Source organism: Myripristis murdjan, chromosome 12 (assembly GCF_902150065.1).
Source record: "Myripristis murdjan chromosome 12, fMyrMur1.1, whole genome shotgun sequence".
NCBI classification, from domain to species: Eukaryota; Metazoa; Chordata; class Actinopteri; order Holocentriformes; family Holocentridae; genus Myripristis; species Myripristis murdjan.
Window position 1 is genome coordinate 11,651,542 of NC_043991.1, and position 7,730 is coordinate 11,659,271.

Consider the following 7,730-nt stretch of genomic DNA (forward strand, 5'->3'; position numbering starts at 1 on the left):
TCTCTCCCTAACTCACAATGCCAGCGCATGCAGTAAAATTTTAAACGGATTTCTGCTCTTGCCAAATCCATCTGTTCCCCCTGTATTGTATTATCCAACAGTGATTACATTATCAATCTAAACACTTTAAATTTTACTGTGTTAATGAGTGTTTATTGGAGAGGTTGGACCATATTTAGAGCCAATGTGGCAACTGGTGGCCTGTGGTCCATAAGTGGGCCACATGTGAATTCTGAGTGGACACAGGCACATGGGTCCACCTTGTCAAAACAAAAATGAAAACAGACATACAAAAAAGTTCAATTTGCATCAAAAACAGTGTTTCATTACTGTATAGATTCATGAGGAAGGAAAAACATATGGGCCTACGGAGCACCCTTGGGCCAACTGAGGGAAAAAAAAAAAAAAAATGTGTACTCTTGGTTTAGAAACCTGTGTGCACTGCCCATGGCTTTGCCCTTGAAATTTGAGGGCAGTGTTTACAACTCTGTGGGCATGGATTCATAATCTATGAGCACGAATTATGAATCCAAGAGTATGGTTTGTAAACCATGGGCGCAGGTTCCTAAACAGACAGTAAAAAGTTGCTTTTTTTTTCCTTTCTTAGCTGACTCCCATATAGACCTAAGCTGTTGTAATAAAAACTCAGGTCTAAAGCTGCGGACACACTAAGCTGACAGGTTGTCCTTGGCTCTTGCCTGGCTGTCCTGGGCCACCGGTGGCCACAGCCTGCCTGTAGCCTGTGTGCTGTGTCCTGCACCTTCAGGCCTTATGGGCGCTCCGTGGTGGCCTCCCAGTCAATTCCACATATCGAATGCCTGTTCAGCCTCAGCACATCAGGGCACGAGATGAGAAACAGAAATCCAGTCGTGTTGATATTGTGCCAACTCACTTGCTAGCTAGCTAACCAGAGAGAGCTGGTTGTGGTAAACAAACCCTTTTCCATCAGCAAAAGACCTTCAGGCTGACAAAGCCAGTGCAACCTGCAAGTTCACATCAGACTTATGACTGATTCATTTCACAAAGCAGTTTTCTTGTGTTAATCCTTTTCATCAAAGCAACTAAATATTCTATTGTCCTGTTGTTTTAACTTATAGAACAGAGTTTTTGATGTCGGAATTAATCTCTAGCTGCTGTTATTTTTTCATGTCATGTCATGCACTTTCCTATTTATTTTGAGTTTAAACATTGTACAAAGCATTTTAGATTACAGCACTTTTGCCAAATAAAAATGAATGACTTAAGCTAGCCAGTGGCTGGACCAAATGACCATGGACAGACGTGGATGCAGAGACCAGTCCAGCTGAGAACTGATATCAGGATCAAACAGTGATATGGACTCTTCAGCAACATCTAGTGGTGATTAGTGTAATTACAACAATGGGCATCAACACCCACTCTATCTCTCTCATTTGTTTTCATACACTCATACGTACATAAACAACAAATCACCTAAACAGCTTAACTAATCACCTCTAACTGTCATCTCTTTCTCCATCAACTGAGAGATGGCAGCGTAATTCTTCCAAAATGAGCCCTTTGTTGATTTACAGAGCCAATGAAGTTTGTCCTTGAAGGGTAATCTCATCAGATCACCTCGCACTTAGAGAGTTCATTCTCTGACAACAACATCTGCTGGAGTCATTTAAACGCCATAATTCCATCGACAAGATCAACACTGCCACCCTTTCATGCACACGCGCACACACGCAGAGATAACACACACAGCAGAAACAACAAACATAAACAACGTACGCCTACCAGCAGCTGGAGCTTGATTTTAGTGCTTTAAAATAACTTGCAATGAAAATTAACGGAAGCGCTAATCTTTAAAAATGAAACCTCCATTTTCACCCCAAAAAAGGAGATATCCCCTACTGAAAAGAAAAAAAAAAAAAAAAAAACGAAAACACTGGTACCTATACAAAATGAAATATGTTATGATTCATCACTATGATAAAACATGGAAGTTATACTCAAACTTGTTATTGAGGATAACATAAGGACGAATTTCAAGTAGTTTTTTGTTCTTTCTTTCTTTCTTTTTCATGGCCATATGGTAGCACTTTGGTTCGAAACATTTATACCTTGTATGGAAGATGGTAATTTTATTTTATTTATTTATTTTTTTATTTCACTGTATATTTATTGTGTACATAGTGTTGGAGGAAACCTTGCTAATATTATATGTACAAGAAAATATCTTGTATGTATGAGATATTGACTCATACATACTAAATATTAACTGTTAAGCACAAGATAAACCATACACCAACACTGACTGCATTCATTTATTTATTCTTTTTCTTTTCTTTTATTTTTTGTTATGTTGTTGCCTTTTAGGGATGCAGCACTGACAACTTACAACTTATTTTGGAGTGGGATTTCCAGAGCCTAAACTAAGTTAATCAAAGTCATGGCTTTATTTCCAGAAAGGAATACTTAAATCTGCTTTGCCTTTCATGAGCTACTAGGCTAATTATTGTAAGAAGTGAAGAACGGTGTGCAGACTGAGGTGCTTAGTGCATGATGCAGAAGCCACTGAAAGTTCAACTAAATCCGGCATAAACAAAAGGTTTCACTGCGCGATTCAGGAGGGATTAGTTTTGACTGAGGTGACCCGAGATTAAACTTGAAATTCCCCTTGATTTTATGAAGCATCTTTGATGTAGGACTTCTCCACTAACTACCTTCTTCACAAGCATACAGTATGTCCAATTTCACTTCACAGAGCGATATCACATGCTTATAACAAATGCAGTTATGCACAGATGGAATTCCAATGAGACCGACTTGAAATGATAAGATATCTTGTTCCAGACATGTTGAGAAAAGAACAACACACGACGAAAAATACATGTACACACATGTACACACACAAACACATGTACATACACATAGTGTGCACATGTAAAAGTAGGTATACATTCACACTGTACTCACCCACTCATGCTTAGTGGCTCATGTACACACACACACACACAGACACACACACACAGGTCATCGTTGACAGCGATTGTCATTATCTGGCTGATGTGTATTTATAGGTGGATTTTAAACTGCCAGCCTGGGGCCAGAGCTGCACTGACAGATAGACAGTTCACTAACAATCACAGTGCATGTGCTCATGTGTGTATGTGTGTGTGTGTGAGCATTTCTGACAGAGAAGGGCAGGGGGCGAATGGAGAAACAGATTATTTGTGAGAGTAAATAAAAATGACATTGCAATAATGCACTCACACACTTAGTCACTCACTGCCTTGTTACCAGGAGCCCGGCTGGCTCGAGGTCTCCACTTTGTCGAGAGTTTCGCGAGACCTGGTTAGATCACAACTGACAGCACCTGCAGACCAAGTGCGGCTACTTGGCTGAATGTGATTGGCTCTCGTGCCTCACCTGCCGTGCTCATTTGAATAACATTAAATTTATTCAGCCTTTTTCACCGCACCAGTGGCATGTTGTGCGGTGCAATCTGTCCCGACATGCCATGCTCCTTACAGACAATAAATGAATGCAAATTGTTTATCCTTGTCAAAGAGTAGAGTAAAAACAAGGAGAAGAAGAGCAAAAGATACATCACAGTGAGAAACGGCGATTGAGCTTGTGCACCGGTTTGCGTGTGTGCACATTTGAGCATGTGCGACCACATATGCCTGTGTCTTGAGTGAAAATGGGAGCTGAGGGATGGTCCACAGGAGAAATTAGTGATTGGCAGATGCAGCTGAGAGGGCTGTAGGTGGTGCTGAATAAATGGCTGTTGAAACTAGATTTGAATACTGAGAGAGCGTCTGATTCCCCGACAAGAACATGGAGCTTGTTCCAGAGAGAAATGTCCACACAGGAGAAGGCTCTGCTCCCAACTGTTTTGCAAACAACAACACTCACTGCAAAAATTCTGTCATTTTCACCCTTAAAATCTTTTTTTTTTTTTTCTTAAAACAAGCAAAATTCTGTCAGTGGGATTAGATAATTCTTTCCAGGGCAGTGTCTCTAGTTTCACAAATGTTTCTGGGAACAAGCGTGGAGCAAAGCAGAATAAGGTAGATAATACCACTCGTGTTAAGAAAATTAGACTCTTTCAAGATTCAGTTGATAAGTTGAGCATTGGGAATAAGTGTGATTACCACAAACCACTCGAAAAAGAAAAAAAAAACACAAGAAAAAGAGAAGTCAGACTTAAACAGTAAATATGAGGCTAAATATCTTGTTACAATAGGAGGACCTATGGCTGAATCAGGTCGCCCGTCTATTGGACTAAGATTTTACCGGAGAACCTCTGCTCATGGACAACAACATATTGCAAAAAATAGAGAAATACTGGAACAATGGAAAGCACAAAAAGGTAGCAAAGTAGACCAGTATATTTTTTTTTTATCTTTCCTGAAGCATTAGTAAATGCTTTGATCAGCCCATATTTTGAGAAGAGTCTCACCTCACCTTTTCTCCATTTTGTCTCTGTCTGTCCAGCAGCAGCTTCACGTCAGTGTTGACTTTTGAGCCGGAAAGCTCTTTATTTTGGTTCACTTCATCAAGTTCAGTCAGGTTACATTCTAACTTGTTAACAAGGTCAACCTTGGCTCACTTGGAACTGAGCTGAGTCCACATTTAACTTGTTTGGTCCACTTTCACTTGTTTGTGCAGCTACTTTCTCCAGACAAACTGAACTGCCGGAGTAAACGCACCCTGTTTTCATTAAAATGGACAAAACAGGGTCGGAGTCAAAGCACCCTAAAACATCACTGTCCGGTAAGGGGGTGACATGAGTGTCATGGGTCAGTGGTTAGCAATTCCGCCTCACAGCACCAAGGATCAAGTTTGATTTCCGGTGCTGGTCTGTTCTTTGTGGAGTTTGCAAGTTATGCTCATCTGGAGTTAATCCTGGCAATCCAGTTTGCAGTATGCTCATCTGGAGTTAATCCTGGCAATCCAGTTTTAGAGCTTAAAAATATGGTAAGTAAATAAATAAATAAATAAATAAATAAATAAATAAATATATTTTTTAATATATTCCAATACCAATTCCCAATTTAAATGTTCACTGAAAATACTACTAAAATTAAGTTTTGTGATTTGGATACTGCACCTGGCAATATTGTGATTTTGTTAACATTTCAGTGAATTGTTCTGCCCTATTTTTTATATACAATATTTTGCTGCATTCAGTTTGTGTAGGTGGAGAGAGTGAGTGAACAAGAGTTTTTCCATGTGAGAATAAGTGGGAGTCATGGCCTGTACTCCAAACACAGCTCTTGTGTCTGCTTTGCATTCTAATGAGTGAAGCTGGTGTTGACATCTTCACCTCCTCCTCGTCTATGATGGACTTCTCCATGTATGTTGTGCTGAACACGGGCGCAAAATTGAATCGAGATTGAAATGTTTGCCCCTGTCAGAAAGTGACACCAAAAACCTGATGCTTTACTGTTGATGCCTCAGATAGCTTTGCTATTAAACTCCGTTGTGGAGTTGTAAATGTTGGAGACATTTTGATATCACCTGCGTTTGAGCAGCCTTCCATGGTAACAAGAAAAACACATCACCAAACAGCCAGACAGTTCAAGAAATGCTAGATACATTGCCAGTATCTGATTTTTTTTAAGTGTTTAGGTGCATTCGGTTGGATTTTTCCTTTAAACTTATAAAAAAGTCAATAACACCAGACAGGGAGTCAGTAAAATCAATTATTCTCCACACTGACTGTTGCCAAAGGCTGCATTACCCCCGTCAAAACTTCCTTGAAATGAGATATATTATTTAATGGGTCAAACTTAATCTTTTAAAGCCCTGAGGAAGGGGTTCTTAAACTTTTTCAGCCCAGTGCACAGGTGAAAAATGAAATCACTCGAGAAGCTGAGGTTAATGAAACATTTTTCTACTCTTGTTATTAGCAATCAGTTTCCAGCCTGTGAACCACGTCAGGTATTGATATATAGTCTGAAACGTCACGGGCAGATGATTGACGAGTTCAAGCTTCTCTGTGTTTACTGACAAACATAGTCTGAGATGAAATAAGTTCTTTGACATTTTATAACACAGAGTCTAACGGAGCCAGTCTCATGGATCATTGTGATTGGTCAGCCAGGCACAGAAGTCGGGACTTGGAATAGGATTGACTGTTTCAGGAATTAGTAGCACATACAAACCACAGGATGGTCTCTAATGTGGCCACAGTGAGCTAGCTACCAAGTTAGCCTCTAAAATACTTGGTTAAGGCTAGGAAAAGGTTATTGTTGAGGTTTGGCAAAGGTTTGTCATAACGACTGAAATTGTATTTTTTCAAGAACCTAGGCAGTGACCTAAGTCATTAGAGTTATAAAGCAGGCTCTTCCAATCACAAGGTTTAATTAGACCCCTGACTCTGTGACAGCAAATTCTGGCATCCCAGAGTCATTTGTGTTCACACCCACTCTAATACTGATCAGTTATATGCTCGTGTGCACTGCTCTGTATCTAAAGCTCAATGCTTTATTTATCCTACATCAAAAACATGGGTACAGCAAGGAATACAACGGAGCACAAAGGCAAAATCTACAGAACACATCAAACTCAACATATAAAACATGTCAAATAAACAATGTAAAGAACAGACAATGACAAAAGAAGCAGGGGAACGCAGAGTACAAAAGATGAGCAAACCATGTGGGCGAGAACAATAATATGAAACTTCTCTCAGAGGAGGGAGCAAAATATTATTCTAAAAGCAAACTGAATTATACAACAACTGAACAAGGATGACAGCTTGCGTTCGTCAAGAGCTTGCACTCACATGTGCATGCCATATAGACTATGTATATTATATGACTGTGCCTTAATGTCATTAAACTATACTAACATACATGTAAGATGAAAACATAACAAGGAATTTAAAAAAAATGGGCAGGGTGAATGGGGAGGGGAGAATGTGAATATACTTATGTGAAGGCTCACAATAACCTTATAAAACAGGCCGTGCGGTAGCAGTGGTTACCAAAAGGGGGGTAAAGTTAAGATCCTGATAAGTCCACATTGGTGTCAACAAAGGCTCAGATAGGAGCAGTCTAAAAATATATGGCATACAAGATAATACAGATGGGTAAGGTGAGATTGTGGTCGGAGGCATTTAAAGTGGAGGGATGTAATCAACTGGTGATATGCAATTTTTGTGTCAGGATCATGCATCAAGCCCAAATGCATCATCTCTCCAAGATAGGTCAAAATCGATCAGTACTGTTGGAGATATCGCATTTGAGTAAAACATAAAGAAAAAAAAAAACTTTATTCGCAGCAGCCCATTAGGCGAATCTGTATTTTGCCTCCTCTGAGCCCCTCCCCTTACTGATTCCATCGACTGGGGGACAATGACAGCAAATTAGTGTAACGATCACTAAGGTGGATTGCAGTTTAAGACACAAACTCTCGGGCTACATTGCTGAGTGGTCACAGATTACGGTGCTCCTGTTGTAATGGATCTGCAACACTATTAACGACAAGAGAAAATGGAAAACAATGGCGGAAATATTGATTGGCACATTAAGAACTGTGATTACCCATTGTTGTCACGACTTAAAAGCTAGGTAAGAAAACAACATGCACCTCTCAGCTAATGAAAGTGTAGGATTCAACAGAGAGGGTATTTAAACCCATTAAACCCTTTTCTGCCAAAAAGATGTGGATGAAAGTGGAGATAAGGTAAGGAATAAGGATGTTTTAGCCTGAAAACAAACAGACATGGACAGTATGAAACAGTGCCATCA